The sequence below is a fragment of the Argopecten irradians genome, chromosome 2 (assembly GCF_041381155.1).
Source record: "Argopecten irradians isolate NY chromosome 2, Ai_NY, whole genome shotgun sequence".
In the NCBI taxonomy this organism is placed as follows: Eukaryota; Metazoa; Mollusca; class Bivalvia; order Pectinida; family Pectinidae; genus Argopecten; species Argopecten irradians.
In genome coordinates this window covers 35319048-35334649 of record NC_091135.1, presented here as the reverse complement: position 1 = coordinate 35334649, position 15602 = coordinate 35319048, and positions in this window count along the sequence as shown.

Sequence of the window (15602 nt, the reverse complement as noted above, 5' to 3'; positions counted from 1 at the left end):
AAGGCCCACTACCTTTTTGAAACGGCGTTTAATTTTTATAAATGGGAATATAAAACGATATTGAAAATTTTGTAGAGTCGCAAAAGTTACTAACTTACCGTTAATTAATACTACATTTATCATCACCTTCTGAACACTGGAATTAAAATAAATAATAATAATAATAATTTTTTTTTTAATAACGCGGGTCGTCTTGTGTTTCCCGTCGTCGTCCTAAATACCGTGCGGTTGTTGACTTTCACTGCGCCAGACGGCATAACAGCACCCAGATGCTTGCCAGTGTGGGCCCAATAATTGGCCTAATGCTGGCAGTTACATCGTGCCAGTATTGGCAGTTGACATATTGGCCCGCTGTTGATTTGGCAAATTGGTCCATTGGTCGGCCCAGTGTGTCCGGGTTTCTATGTCGGCCCAATGTTGGCATGTCGCTTTTGAATGTCAGGCCAACATTGGTGCCGATGTAGAAGTTAGGCATTTATATTGGCCCCCCCCAGGCATTGGCCCAATTTCCGGCCCTATCTGTTGGCCGCAATTGCTGGTCTGATGTTGATTTGTCTGATCCATTGGGTCGATGCTAAATTTTAATGCATTAATTAATTTTAGCTTAGTAAATACCTCTCTTCATTAATGCCATAAAATCGCTTGGTTCCTAATTAAACAGAACCATTGCCATTCCACATGAACAGGTTATTTCAACATATTAATAATACATTGCTTAATATTGATCAAAAATAGACTTTAAAAGCTCAATATTCTTCCTATTATATATATATTATTACCCCTAAAATGACATTAAAAATATAGATTTCCAAAACTTAACCCCATATTAATTAAATGCTGAAATAACCTGTTATGATATATTACTAAAATTATCAAAATGTCAGCAAAGAAAAAATGCAAACTATTAGATATGGAATAACATTGTAGTGTATTTTTCTTACTTCAAAGAAACAATAAAAGAATTTTTTTTAAATCATTAAAGATTAAAGAGCATGCCCAGCTGTTTTTAATGGATCAAACCATTTTGTGGTATTTCCCAAATAATATGTTTAATTGTTTGTGTATTTATAACAGGTTTACCTATAATTCCTCCACTGGACATAAAAAGAAAAAAAAAAACCAAATAAATGCTTGTATACAACTTTGCGCTCACTGTTATGTTTTTTTTTTTTTAAATGTTCAGTTTATGGAAAATGTCAATCTCTCCAAAGAAATTCCAGCCAACTGGCACAAAGAGAATTATTTTACACACAGTTTAATCTAATTCTGGATCTCCACTTTCTTTGGACAAGTCTCAACTATAAACTATTGTAAAGTGGTGCCAGCTTCTTGTTTTTTGTCTTTCTTTGCTTCCTCCCCCCCACGCCCTCTCTGTCTCCAAAAGTTACAAAGCCAAAGGCTTTTATGATGTTGTGAATTTCAGCATCTGCTTATTACAAGCCATTCTAATAATAAAAAGAAGTAAATAACATCTATTGATATGTACAGGGGTTGTACAGAATTATTGTAGGTTGTGTATAACCATTAAACACAGGTTCTAAATTTACTAAAATATCTCTACCATTTCTACTTTTCTTATCTACATTTTTTATCATATCTATCTGAGCTTAATTTTCACTCTCTACTGGCAACACACAATTTTCAAGAGCTTTGCTTCGATAACAAAATGCAGCTAACTTATCGTACAGTTTAAGGAACTAAATTTTGATATGTAATAATTATTTTAACATTATGATTAAGGCATTTTCTACTTATGAGCTTCAATATCAAACTTTGACAGAAACAAAGTATAATATAGTCTTCCAGTTTTTTTTTCTCTTATGGACCTTATACAATGACTATTTTTTTATACTTACTCTGTGATGGATTATACATAATGAGGCTTGAAAACAAGTCCTTTCCTTTCCTTGCCAATTAAAAAACTCGTTAGTTTGAATCGGCGAGTGCAAGAAGCGACAAATTGTTGGCAAGGTTGGTAATCATCTGTGAGACAAAATAGAAAAAAACAAAACATAACTTCCTGAAACATCATTCTTGTAAACTAAAACTAATTTTATTTATTAGGCTTATAAGCCAAATGACTCCCTTGTTGTTTCAATTGTTCTCTCAAATTGTTTTGAATACTTTATAAATTGGGTGTACTATCTATATCCAAGCAGCAAAATTTTGCACATACTTTGGGGATTTCCACCACAATCAGGTGATGCTATAGTTTTGTTATCAATAACCTTCTTACCAAGTGCCTGGAGGGAGACTAGTGGTCAGTGTTTAGGATATGGACGGAAGAGAAATAAGGGGTGTGGGATTTTAGTTTCATGTTACAGAGGAATGTTGTGAAGGGTAGTGTGATCTAAAAAAATTCGTATACATCACAACCATTTCAGCATTGGATTATGTATTCAAAATTGTAATCTTGTATATAATTATATAAACTCTTCACATGTTAAGTTGCTTATCTTAAAAAGTAGGCTTGATCGTAAAACAGCCTGATTATAGCAACATTAATTATAATTCAAAAGGAATTTTCTGTACTGATGTATAATTTTAAATTTTGCTCTAATGCTGTAAAAATGTAACTTCTTTAATTAGAACTTTCAAACTCTATATCATATCAGGACAAATAACTTATTACTACATATGAAATAATGTTAATTATGTCTGTGGATGTTATTCAACTTAATCTTTTTCTCACCATCTACAGTGTAGTATACGTACACTGACCAGTGTGAATTAGACACATGTGGTAATGTTTACATGCAGCAGCAGAGGCTGGTCACTATGCACTTTAAGTATACTTTCCGCCCACTACCTAATCAGCTTAATTGTTAACCACCCGAATTTTTAAGTAGGACGTTCCCAGCCTTTCAAAAATAATATATTCCGTTGTTGCATGTAATGTACATAATGCACATGTTTTTTATAACATGTTAATTATCTAACATTCTACATGTACCACTTTCAACCTGATCACAAATTTTGTGAAATATGTTTTTGGCATGTGTAATAAGTACTGATAAATTGGCAAAGGTTTAGCTTTAGTTTTGAACATGGAAGATGGAACTATAAACATACACCAAGCAGCAATCTCAGTACATCACCACAACGTAAAAACAGATATAATATCATTATTATTGATCATTAACTAGTATATTATAAGAAGGACCCCAGTAACTCTACTTCAATCTACAATTTAGATGTGGTCTTGAAGTAATTCTTCCTATATGTCAGCAAAACTCAAAATGAATTCATGGTGTGCCCGTGGTCAGCTCCTGGTCAACTAGCTATAGAAGTGTGGTCCAGATACAAATAGAGGGGGATGGTCTTGGCGGGAATAGTCAAACGTGACTCATTAGCAGATGTGGATCATTGATAGTGCCCGCCCCTCGGAAAATTAGACTTACACCTGAAAATCCTTGTACCACATGGGATCAATGGTATAAAAATATGACCAGAAGACCGAGTCAAATATGCAAGCAAAAATTTTAATTCAAGCAAATGAATCTCGCAGATACACACAGACAAAAAATAAAATAGGCCTAGGAAATAAAGAAAAAAAAGTGTTTGTTTTTTTTCATTTACATTATTTACGGTACAAACCATGTTAAAATCAACTCACGGTCATTAGAAAAATTCCTGGTAACTGTGTGGTAGTACCTAACATTGTTTCATTATTTTATTGAATTTTTTTTTCTGTCACAGACGTCGCATTGGCCTGGATGAAACTTTATTGGTAAATCGGCCAATATTGCCAATAATGGGCCCAACATTTTAACCAATGTAAGCAGGCCAACCATTGGGTCGTACAACATCGGACCAATAAAGGGCCAACTTTATCCATCCCCAACCGTTGGTCGTACTTCATCGGGCCCAACATTGGGCCATTGAATAGTTCTCCACCGACTGCCAGCGGTCACCGGACCGTACGACCATTACCACAACATAGGCCAACATTGGCATGTTATCTGGGCAATGATCTCTCGTCTATTTTCATTACTTAGCAGGAGAATTCTTGCATATTTTTTGTGTTGTAAACTTCCTTTAGTTCTCCAGCAGTGAATATTCAGTTTTCTATTTTGAATATGGCGTTAGAGAAACCTTTATAATTTTGCTACAGGAAATGGTGCTCATAGCAGAGATTCCAATAGGTGTATTTTTAGACATTTTATATGTATAAATCTCTTTGATAGTGGGCCACTAATTAAACAACTAAAAACACTATAGAATTAGATTAATTTTAGAATATTACCACACCTGACTACCTACTAATTAATGCCATCTTAATGTAATATAAATTGGTTTTGGAACGGTATCAGTGTAAATTTGGTAGATCCTGCAACTTGCGCCCTCAATGCCATTTAATCCTAATGGCAAAAATTACTGTTCCTTTATCAATACTGTGTAACTCGACCGGTGCATTTGGGGTCCAGACAAAATGTTTAAATATTATGGGGTAATATTGTCAAGATGTAAATCGCTTAAATAATTATATGATCTTTTTATGATTATCTTTGACATTGACTGTGCAAGCATCACCGGGAGCACTTAAATTATTTTTCTTCAAACTTTCATATATTTTTTTGCAAATAAATAATGCTTTATTAGCCTTCTTACATGTAGCTTTAGCAGAAACATAGATACATATTATATATATATTTCTGGCTTTAGCTAGGGATATTGATAACGATTTGGGAATGTGACAAGGGGAATAACTCTAGGAAAAATTAGTAAGTTTCATCACTTGCCAATCTATAACAATTAGCGTTATTATAGATGTTGACCAGAGGATCTTGGCTTAAGGTTGCTGATATACCAACAAATCAGGGAATCTGTCTCTACCATATGCCTAGTTTGGTTTGAGAATATTTCGTCGGGTCTAACAGTTAACAGTTGGGCTAACTTGTAAGTTTTAACGTTACATTCAATAAACGAAAGTTGTTACAGTCGCATTGATTAAAAAATAGTTAAATATAGGCCAAAATAATCTTCCTGTTTGTAAAACGTCCATTAGAGAAAAGGGACTGGGCTTAGATTTTCGAATATCGTGGGGCACGAGCGTAATATCCGGGTAATTTGCATGCTAGCCTCGATCTGGATTACGGAACAGATCACCGCCATATTGGTTAAAAATTGACCAAAAATATGTCCCTCGACGGACAGCAAGCGGGACAGATACAAATAGAAAATGTTACGGGTGAGTTTGATTTATTTAATGATGTCACTTGGAACCCATCTACCTGCTACTGTAGTCCCCAAATCGCCTATAAGACGAATTTAAGTGTGCTAGTTTCTCGGTAGTTCGTCCGCGTCACTAACACACACAGTAGAGCAGGCGCAATAATACGCTCGATTTCATTCAGGACTTGAACCTGATGGTGAAAAATGATGATATTCCTACTCCAGGACGCGTAGAAATATATTTGGGCAATTTTCACAGTCTAGAATACTTAGGTCATACACTTCCACGGTCGGCCCTAAATAATTCGCGAATGATAGACCACCGGATACGGATATTTTCACGAATGTTTGGAAAATACAAAACGCTTTGACAAAGGTTTCGACTGGTGTTTGTTTGTACTTTTGCTCCCAGAATGGAATGCATCAAAAATGTGCATCTTTCCAGGGCTAGGCTGAATGTGGAAAGTTCCAAACAGCAGGTGCTTGGCTAAGCTAACATCATAAATCTGTACTTTTGTAGTTGAGATAATTTACCTCGAGATAGTTCATTGAAATATGCAACTGAATAAATAATTTAATAGACTTTAAAAATGTACACAGTAGGCCCTTATCTATTTAAGGTTAAAGTTTATGTCTGAAATACAGGCCTAGTCTCTGTTTTCAATATACTAATATTGTTAGTGTAACTAATTGATGTTTTTTTATTAAAAACTTGAAAAGCAGGGCTGGGTCATTCATCAATATTCATACATCATTGTTGGATTTGTAGGGGACTTGAGGTTTGAATTCAAAGCTGCTAACTTGGGCCGGAATTGATGGTGAAAATAGAATAGGATAATATATGATGTTACGATATCTGGTCATAGATGTTAGTAACTTTGATATTTTTCCCTATTCCTGAGATTCACATTTGTTTTACTTTCGTGACCATATGCATTGACAATATTAAACTATTCATTTATACTCGGATAGACTAGTATAATTATAGATGATTCGCGGAGGGTGTTGCGCAGTATTTGTGTATAAAGTATTATTGCAGAAATGCTGATCTAACCTGCAAATTTTGTTTTGCTAAAAAGGTGGGCTAAAACTAATTCCGAAAGGATGATGTCATCAAAATTATAACGATCTCGAATGATATATAGGAGAAACAAACTGGGGTTCATGCTAGTCGTCGCCATTGTATTGGAACCCCCGGTGAAGTTTAAAGGCAATGTGGTGGATCTTGAATTCATTTTAGGGTTATTTGATATCTTATAGAAATGAAAAACACCATACACAGTAAATCTGCTTCATTCAACCTTTTCCCTAAGAATATTGCCCTACCTCTGTACGTTTAGTTTTGTTTGTTTAGAATTGATCTTTAAATTATTGTTTTTTAGGATACGGCCGGTTAATTTAGTATGGTTTTTTTCCCCTCCTTTTACTATTTGTAGCAGATATTGGACTGGGTTCAATCATCGGTGTCCCCGGAGCTATTTTAAGCTCAGAGGGTTAGAGATTCAGCTAGTGTTTTGGAGGTCCCTTGAGGTCAAAATCCTCTGAGTCTGCCGTCTACTCATTTTCTGCCTGTCTCCCTGTTACATTATTTATAGTTTCCTGATTACTGTATTTTGAAATAATTAGGGCCATAGCTGTAGATCCTACTGCGCTTGTATAATTACTTAAGCTACGTTGATATAGAGGAATTACATGGTTAGTAGTTCTTACATTACAAGGTTTATTTTGGCTGCGAGACTTAGGGTAGGCCTCGAGGATGACGAGGCGCTTTACCGAGTCATGCTCGGCTTTCCTGTCGTCTCGAGCGCACCAAAATAAATACTTGTATTTGTAAGATACTAACGTCGGATTCTGTTTATCTGAACCCATTTGGCATTCAAACCGAAAGCAGATTGACAGTTATTGTACTTGGTTTTTGACCGAAAGCGAGAAGCTTCCAGTAGATCTGTGATGCGGAGGGAAACATTCATTCATATTCCGAATGAGAGTGTTGCTGCGACGTGTTACTGCCGTGGAAATCAAAATAAGGCTAGTCACTAAATTGTATCCGTAAATTCTATTGTCAAGTATGATCATCGCATCAAACTAAACTGAAAGATTATACTCAAAAAAACCCAATAAATACCTATTAAGAATCTATTTTGCAATACAATTACCTTTGCCATGAGCAAAGAAAAAAGGACTGACACGCCATACGAGAATTTGCGACTAGCGTAAAAAGTGAGCATGCGATTACGGGTGAATGTGACGTCACGTCTTTTTGTTGGACTGTAATGAGTTCCAGTGATCCCGGAGTTTAGTATACTGGGTGTGCAATGTTAGAAAAAAGTCAAGTTCCGTCAGATATGGAACAATTGCACGTAGGATCGTATTGACGGATATAGAAGTCTGTAGTATGACGGATAAGAAGCACAAGTTTATCCGGCAGTGTAGTTATCGCGTCTGTTTGTGGGACAGTCTGCCAAGGAGAAATATATATATATGTGTGTACTATGTGTTTATTACTTGTATATAGTGACTGTAACTGTAATACATAATTAGATGACTGTCAGGATTGGAATGGGGGACTCGTTCATTCGTAACACATGGATACCCGATATACTTTTGTGCTGGACTTTTTTGTTTCTATGTGTGAAGGAATGACGTCAATGGACGTTATCGTATGGTATGAACGTCATGTCATCCGGGAGATAACAAAGAGCTTACGTGCCCTCACCACTGTGTGAGAATGTCACAAACGTTAGGCGGGTATCAACGTGGTACGTCATCCTCGATACTCCAGGTGCATCCGATCTCTTACGATCTCTACACTCTCAGGACTATCCTCATAGTAATACTGGAATGGATACAGACTAGAAACAGGAAAATTTAGTCATTTGAAGGACATCATAAGAGCACGTATGACTGGGTACCTCACTGATTGTTGACTGTGTTGAACTTTGATGGTAAGGCTTCGCCTCTCGTCTCTGATAGTCTTCAGAAAAAATCTTTTGCTAAGCCTGTCGAGTGGTGTCAATTGTTTTCCGATGAGTCTGCCTTCAATGGTCACTACTGTGATAGTCCCAGGGGATGTAGAAGATCGAAAGTGATTCGGATGCCCTGGAGTATCGTAGGATGGTGGTTCGTGAATTAGTCCCATTGGGTGTCAATCCCCTGTGTAAACATTATAGTATTTTTTGTTGAGACTGATAGTACACCTCAGTATTGAATAATTAGGGCAGCGTGATAAACAGATACAAACAATGTGCATACATCTTAGAGCAAATTTCTGTCAAGCTCCGGATAATTACTATAACATTAGGATATTTGGCAGTTACTGATCGTTATTTTCATGATTGCTTTTCGAAATCAAAAATTGCTGTGTTTGTTACAAGATGTATGGGTACAAAGTAAAACCAATTTAAAAAGGGGAAAGGTCTTGGTCCAACAGGTGTAGATGTATTAATGATGGTTAGTTGCTCGATTATATCAGGTATACCTATGGATAGTGAAACCAGATGAACACTCTTTGTCCTTATGGTATATTTAACAGGATCAGGATATCATTGTAACCAAATTAGGCATGTGCAGTGCAGCCTGAATCGTAGAAAATGTGGCTGAATGTCTCGGTGGTTACTGCTGATGGCTCAGGGCTTGGTGTAGTATTGTATACAAATAGGTCAAGATCTGAACTGAATGATCTAGCGATCACTGTTTTGGCCCTGATCGCAAAATATAAAGCGCAAATGTGTCTGGGGACAACACATACCGTTGTATGGATCAGAGATTTTTTTCAGGAGTAATTGTGTGGAAAATGTTTTTTGATACAGAATTGGGAATTTTTAATCGCTGAAAGAGGAAGTTTTTAGGAAAAAGTTACCCATTCGTGAACTTGGTGTTATAAGGTCATTAAAATATTTGTATAACTGTGGTCTAACATGCTGTTCTTTACATGGAACCCTATAATGTTTCATGAAAACAATCTTTTTTCAGACAGTTGTTTTGTTTGTCGGCAGCAGTTTGATTTGGGAATTTTTCATTGTAAGTGAGGGGAAAAATTTTAGAAGGGTTGTTGGCGATTGGGTTAATAGCGGGTCCGATGTCGGGAGCGTCCAGTTTTATATAAGGAGAAAACACGCACTGGTGGAATCGACCCAAAGCTGATTGTTACAATTTATCCTGCAACTTGTCTCCACATATTGACCATGATAACAACTGCCGGATGTTATACAGTTTGCATTAATTATCCCATCCACTCTAAATGCGTTATAGCCGTCAATTTGATCATGTGAATTTTTTCCCATGACAGACACTTTGTCTAATTTGACCCTGAGATTTTTTGGTGAATGTTACAGTACCCGCTGAATAAGAGACGTCACTACATTCACCTGGGGAATGACATCATTTTTTACGATATAGAAATCTCTAGTGTGTAATGGCCGGCGGCGTTCTTGTTTCTTAGGCCTCTTGGCAAGATATGTGGGGTAGAGTAAATTGTTGGTGCATGAGTAATTAGGTGTTTATCTTGAGTTATTTTTCATAATGTTCAGTGATTATAGCACACTTATAGAATTAAGGAGTCACTGCATTGCAATGCGCGCTTATGTTTATTTCCCACGGATGTAAAAGGGAGGAATACGTCTCATGCAAGTGGACCGTGATTGGGATCTTGTCATTCTAATCAAAGAAGTAGCCGTTCTCGTCTTCGACGCCGTAAACCAGAGTAAATAAGGCAAATTTTGCATATTTGTAGTGTGATATGCTGCAGAATGGTTGCTGGAAAAACAGAATACACAGTTAGTATCTTACATACAAGTTTTATTTTGGTGCTCGTCACAGAAAGCTTCTCGGCTTTCCTAAGTCTCGCACCAAAATAAACCTTGTATTGTAAGATACTAACTGTGTATTCTCTATGTAGTGCTCTACTGTAGAAATGATATACCAATAATAGGACATAAAGGTTTTTTATTACCACACACAATGAAAATATGATTCAGTCTGGTCTATTATATGAGCAAGTATATTAAATCACATCGTGGGAAACCCAAGAGTCAGGGCTGTATTGTTTCAATGATAGAGCAGTGACTAAAGGGTTTCAGACAATGATTAAAGCATGGTATAGTGATTATTGATATTATATAACAGTTTTGCTTTCCTCTCAGAGTCTCAGCTTATAATCAAAATTTTCCATTCATTTTTCTCTCGGAAAAATAAATTTGGTTGTTAAGTGATCTTGAAATTTTACCTTTAATGCATGCAGCAAATTTTCTAAAATATGATGTTTAGATAATGCTATCAGCTACTTCTATATTCCTGAATAGTTACTGCCATCACGAACTTGGCAATATTCATATTTGGTAGCCCACCTATCATCAGATGGTGGGGCTATTCAAAGTCGCTTTAGTCCGTGGCCTTCCGTGTCGGTCCGTCCTTCGTCCGTCCGTTTCCGGCCGATACCGTTAACAATTCTGGATTACCGCTTATTTCTATAAAAGTACTGAAGGGATCTCTTGTCTCAAAAGATTTCTTATGTAGGTTCCCCTTGGGACCCGTAGTTGTTGCATTGATGTATTTTGGGACTGGATCACAATCACAAGATGGCCGCCAGCAGCCATCTGGATTTTTGATAGTTAAAGTTTTGTTACCGCTATTTCCTCAGAAAGTACTTAAGGGATCTGTCTCAAAATTTCATATGTAGGGGCCTCTCAGGACCGATGTGGTGCATGATTGCATTTTGGTGAACTGAGCGGTCAACAACAGATGGTCCGCCAGGTTGCCATCTTAGATTTGGATAGTTAAAGTTTGGTAGACCGGCTATTTCTCTAGGAAGCCTGAAGGGGATCTTTCTCAAATTTTATATGTAGGTTCCTAGGGACCCTAGTTGTCGCAGATTGTGATTTTGGGACTGATCGTCGTCAACAAAGTTGGCCAGCAGGCAGCCATCGTGGATTTTGATATGTTAAGGTTTGTTTATCCGCTATTTCTCTTAAGTATTGAAGGGATCTTTCAAATGTCATATGGTAGGATTCCCCGTAGGACCTAGTTGTGAATACACAATTGCAGCGTGGGAACCTGATCGGTGTAAATAGCATGGCCGCAGGTAGCCATCTGTAGACTTTGAGATAGTTAAAGTTTGTTACGCTAATTTCAGAAAAGAGTACTAAAGGGATCTTTCTCAAATTTAATATTTAGGCTTCCCCTAGGGAACCCCCAGTGTGCATATTCGCAGTTGGCTTTTGCGATGACTGATTGGCGTCAACAATGGTATGGCTGGACCAGCAGCGCTATCTTGGATTTTGATAGTTAAAGTTTAGGTTGTACTGGCTATTCTCAAGAAAGTATTGAGAGGATGTGTCTTCAGAGTTTCATTGTAGGTTCCCGGTAGGAACCCTAGTGTGCTATTGCAGTTTTGGGAATGATCGGTCACAAGATGGCTGACGCAGCGAGGCATCATTGGATTTTGTGTACGATTAATGTTTGTTACGGCTATTTCTCAAGAAAAGAAAGTATGAAGGTGATTGCGTTCTCAATCAATTTCAGTATGTAGGTTCCCGTAGGACCCTCGTAGTGCATATTGCATTTTGGGGGACTGATCAGTCAACAAGATGCCGCGCCAGAGTAGCCATCTTGTATTTTGGAGCAGTTAAAGTTGTGTTACCACTATTTCTCAGAAGCATGAAGGGATCTTTCTCAAATATTTCATTTGTAGGGTCCCCTATGGACCCCAGTTGTGCATATTGCATTGTGTGTGGAACTGATCGGGTCATAACAAAGTTGCCGCCAGGGCAGCATCTTGGATTGATAGTTAAAGTTTGTTACCGCATCTATGTGTTTTCAGAAAGCACTGAAGGGATCTTTCTCACAATTTCTAATATGTAGGTTCCCCTATGACCCCAGTTGAGAGCATATTACATTTGGGGAAGCTGATCGGGGGGTCGCAACAAGATGGCCGACTGGTGGCATCTATGGTATTTGATAGTTAAAGTTTGTTAATGCTATTTCTCGAAAAAGGTATTGAAGGGGATTGTTTCTCAAATACATAGTAGTGTTCCCTCTGAGGACCCTATAGTTCTGCCTTTTGCATTGTGTCGACCACCATCTGGATTTTGATAGTGTTAAAGTGGAAAGCAGAAATAATGAAGTGTATAGTGTGAAAAGCAGAGAAAGATCTCCTCTTTCAGTCTTGTAGACATAGATCAATTCTTTGGATGGGCGCCAAGAATCCCTCTGGGAGTCTTATTGTTAATTTTCTGAAGTTCAGATTTTGCTCCAGTAACATCCACTCAGGCCTCTGTTGGCACAGATGGCCAAGTGGCTGAGACTGTGAGGAAAGGGTTGGCCTTCGTGGAGCGGCTGAAATTATTGAACCCCAGCAGAGAGAATATTGACCCTCCACTGACATTGACCCCCAGAGATATGGTGGAACAACATTGGTGGTGTATGAAAGCATCCTCTACACATCACATCCTGGAATCTCTCGCCCAGTCGGAGCCGCTACACCCTCAAGAAGGAGCAGGCCAGTCAAAACGCACATGTTGGCAAATAGGTTTACTTGTCACTTTCTGATTGTGGAAGTGTTTGTTAAAAGAAATTAAAATAAAAAATAATTCAAGAGTATAATCAGATTTCTTCTGAATCTGATATGAATAAAACATTGACCAAAAATTTGAGATATTGTTTATGATTTCTTGTTTTCTTTGTCAGAATTGTGCAATATTAAACTTTGGTCATATATGTTTGACAGCGTGGATATTTTAGCGTAAATATTGGAAAAATCATTAGTATTCTAGCCTACTAAGAAGCGCTCTATGTTTTGAGCGAGTCCAAGTCCACTGACATTAGTTCGAAAAAGCAAACTTCATTACACCACCACACTGGCGCAGATGCTGACTAAATTCCAATAAAAATTATTAGCTAAGGACTGCATAACAGCAACAATCATCTTCAGATTTGAAGTAAAAGACGAAACAACAAAATTTCTGTATTGTCTGTACATTGATATACCACGGCATCTTACAAATGTTGATCAATACTGTTGTGACACGTGTTTTATGTCCTAGCGAGATGTGTAGCCAGGAGTTTTCTCGACGGCATCAAAAACTTCATGACCAGTAGGACAAGCCGTCTACTCTTACACCGGGATTCAACTGTACCGGCTACGTTTAATCGGTCTGATGGACAATCTCAATCTCATAATACACAGAGCACAACCCCACATACAGACAAGTAGGGGAATCCAAACAAATGTACCGCATGTGGCAAAAAATTTCTCCATTCGTATGTGCCGGTTCGTCGAAAGCACGACACTATCATTGGGCTGCGCAGCGAACAACATGAACAGAAAAACAATCTCTTGTGTACCGGTATATGCGGGAGATGGTTTGTGTGTACACGGTACATAGTAGGGGACAAACTCTACATAAAAAACAAAATCGAGTGCAAATTTCAGTTGAAATTTAGTGGATGTTTAGTCTCAAAGAAAATTGGTAATTTTAGACAATTATTTTCATGAAATTATTTCTCTTCTGTACGTCTTTACCTTAAGGATACTTTTCAGACTCTTAGCGTCCCCATATGAGAATCACCATGTATATAGTGAATATTTCTACATGAGTTTACACTTGATGAAAATCTTTCAGAATTTAGTAATGAACCCAGTTAACTCCTAGAAACATTTACAGCACCGCACATCGACAGTGACAACAAGAAATGGGAATGTCGCAAAAAACATATGCCAGTCGTCTTCACATCAGTGTACGCAGGAAATTCTACACTAAAACCTGCCATTCTCCGGGAACACATAGAAAAATAGCCACTTGACACGAGTAAGTACAGTCTTGATGTACTCAGGAATACATACAAACCTGCCTTTTCCTTTGGAAACAAAATGGAAACAGCATTACAAGATTAAGTAGAGTACTGTGATACCCAGGAATTCCAAAAAATCTCGCCTGCGACACAGGCACACGCATGACAAGAATGCAATGTATACTAAATTATATTTCTGAGGTAGACCTCTACCATAAAAGTTCGAATAGATATTCACACCTCAAATCGGTCAGCATTGCAATAGTCAGCATGCCCAACACATATCTTGATGTGCACATTTGCATGTGAATTTTCTGTAAACCTTTTTGAATTTGAGTCAAAGGCCAATGTTTTGAAATCAGTCAGATGGTAGAATCCTAGAAAAGCAGAAGACATTTCAGACTCTAAGCGACAGAGGGCATCTTTGAACACATTCTAAACAGTAATGGCGAGTAGATGTTGTTTTTTGGAAAAGCAGTATACTATACAAGTTGCGCATTACAGACAGATATAAAGAACGCAAGTGTAGCATAACATGGAGTGAATTTAAAGAGGCCACACTAACCTTTCCGCAGGTACAAAACATAAAGGTTTCGATGAAAAATCTTTAATTACAAATACATAAGAATGTACATATCTTGATTGCTTAAGGGATGAGGTTTACAAAACCAAAAGCATACATGCAGGGATTTTCCTGCCGTAAGTAGATATGAAATAAAACAGTGACGCTAGTCATTTCGCTGTTTTTGCGGTCCTGACGCGCAAAAGTGATAGTATCAACTACACGACGCGTCAAATTATAGGAAGATGGCGTGCACAAACATAAGACGAACCCTGCAGACTCTATAACAAACTTAATATTTTATTCTTTTTTAAGTCAAGATTGTTCAGAACGCAATCGAAACGTGTATTATTCAACGGAAAGTTCATAACATATGCGAACCTACTCAAATTTACTCGTTCCCGTTTTACATTCCTCCATATAAGTAATAATTAAAAGTCCGTTTCGGAAAAGGTAGTGGTCCTTTAATGAAACCTGTTCGGTTTTGTAAATTTTCTGCAGTGAACTATAATATTACATTTACAGGATCCATCTCTCGCTCACCGTAGCCTACAAGAAAAGAATTTATAGATGTCAGAAACTACTATTCCATTACACAAGTGCCAAGCTCATTTGTGGAAAGAACAAGTCCGAGAAACCTAGTCAATAGACGCGAGCATACTCGACATAATCTCTCGCATACAGTGTATAAACTGTTGTCTCATACAGGTAAATAAACTGTAGTTGTACTTACATGTAAAACACAAAACATAAAGGTTTCGTAAAAACTTTAATTACAAAATAAAATACATACTGATGGCTTAAGATGAGGTTACAAAACCAAACATATGCAGGATTTCCTGCGTAATATATGATAACAGTGAAGAGTCATTTCGCTGTTTTGCCGTCTGACGCAGTGATAGTCAACTACAGCGCGGTATTTAGGAAGATGGCGGGAAACATAAGACGACCCGCATTATAAAAATTAATATTTTATTTATTTTAATCAAATTGTTCAGAAGGTAATGAAACGTGTATTATTAACAGAAAGTTCATAACTTTTGCGACTCTACAAAATTACCGATCCCGTTTTACCATT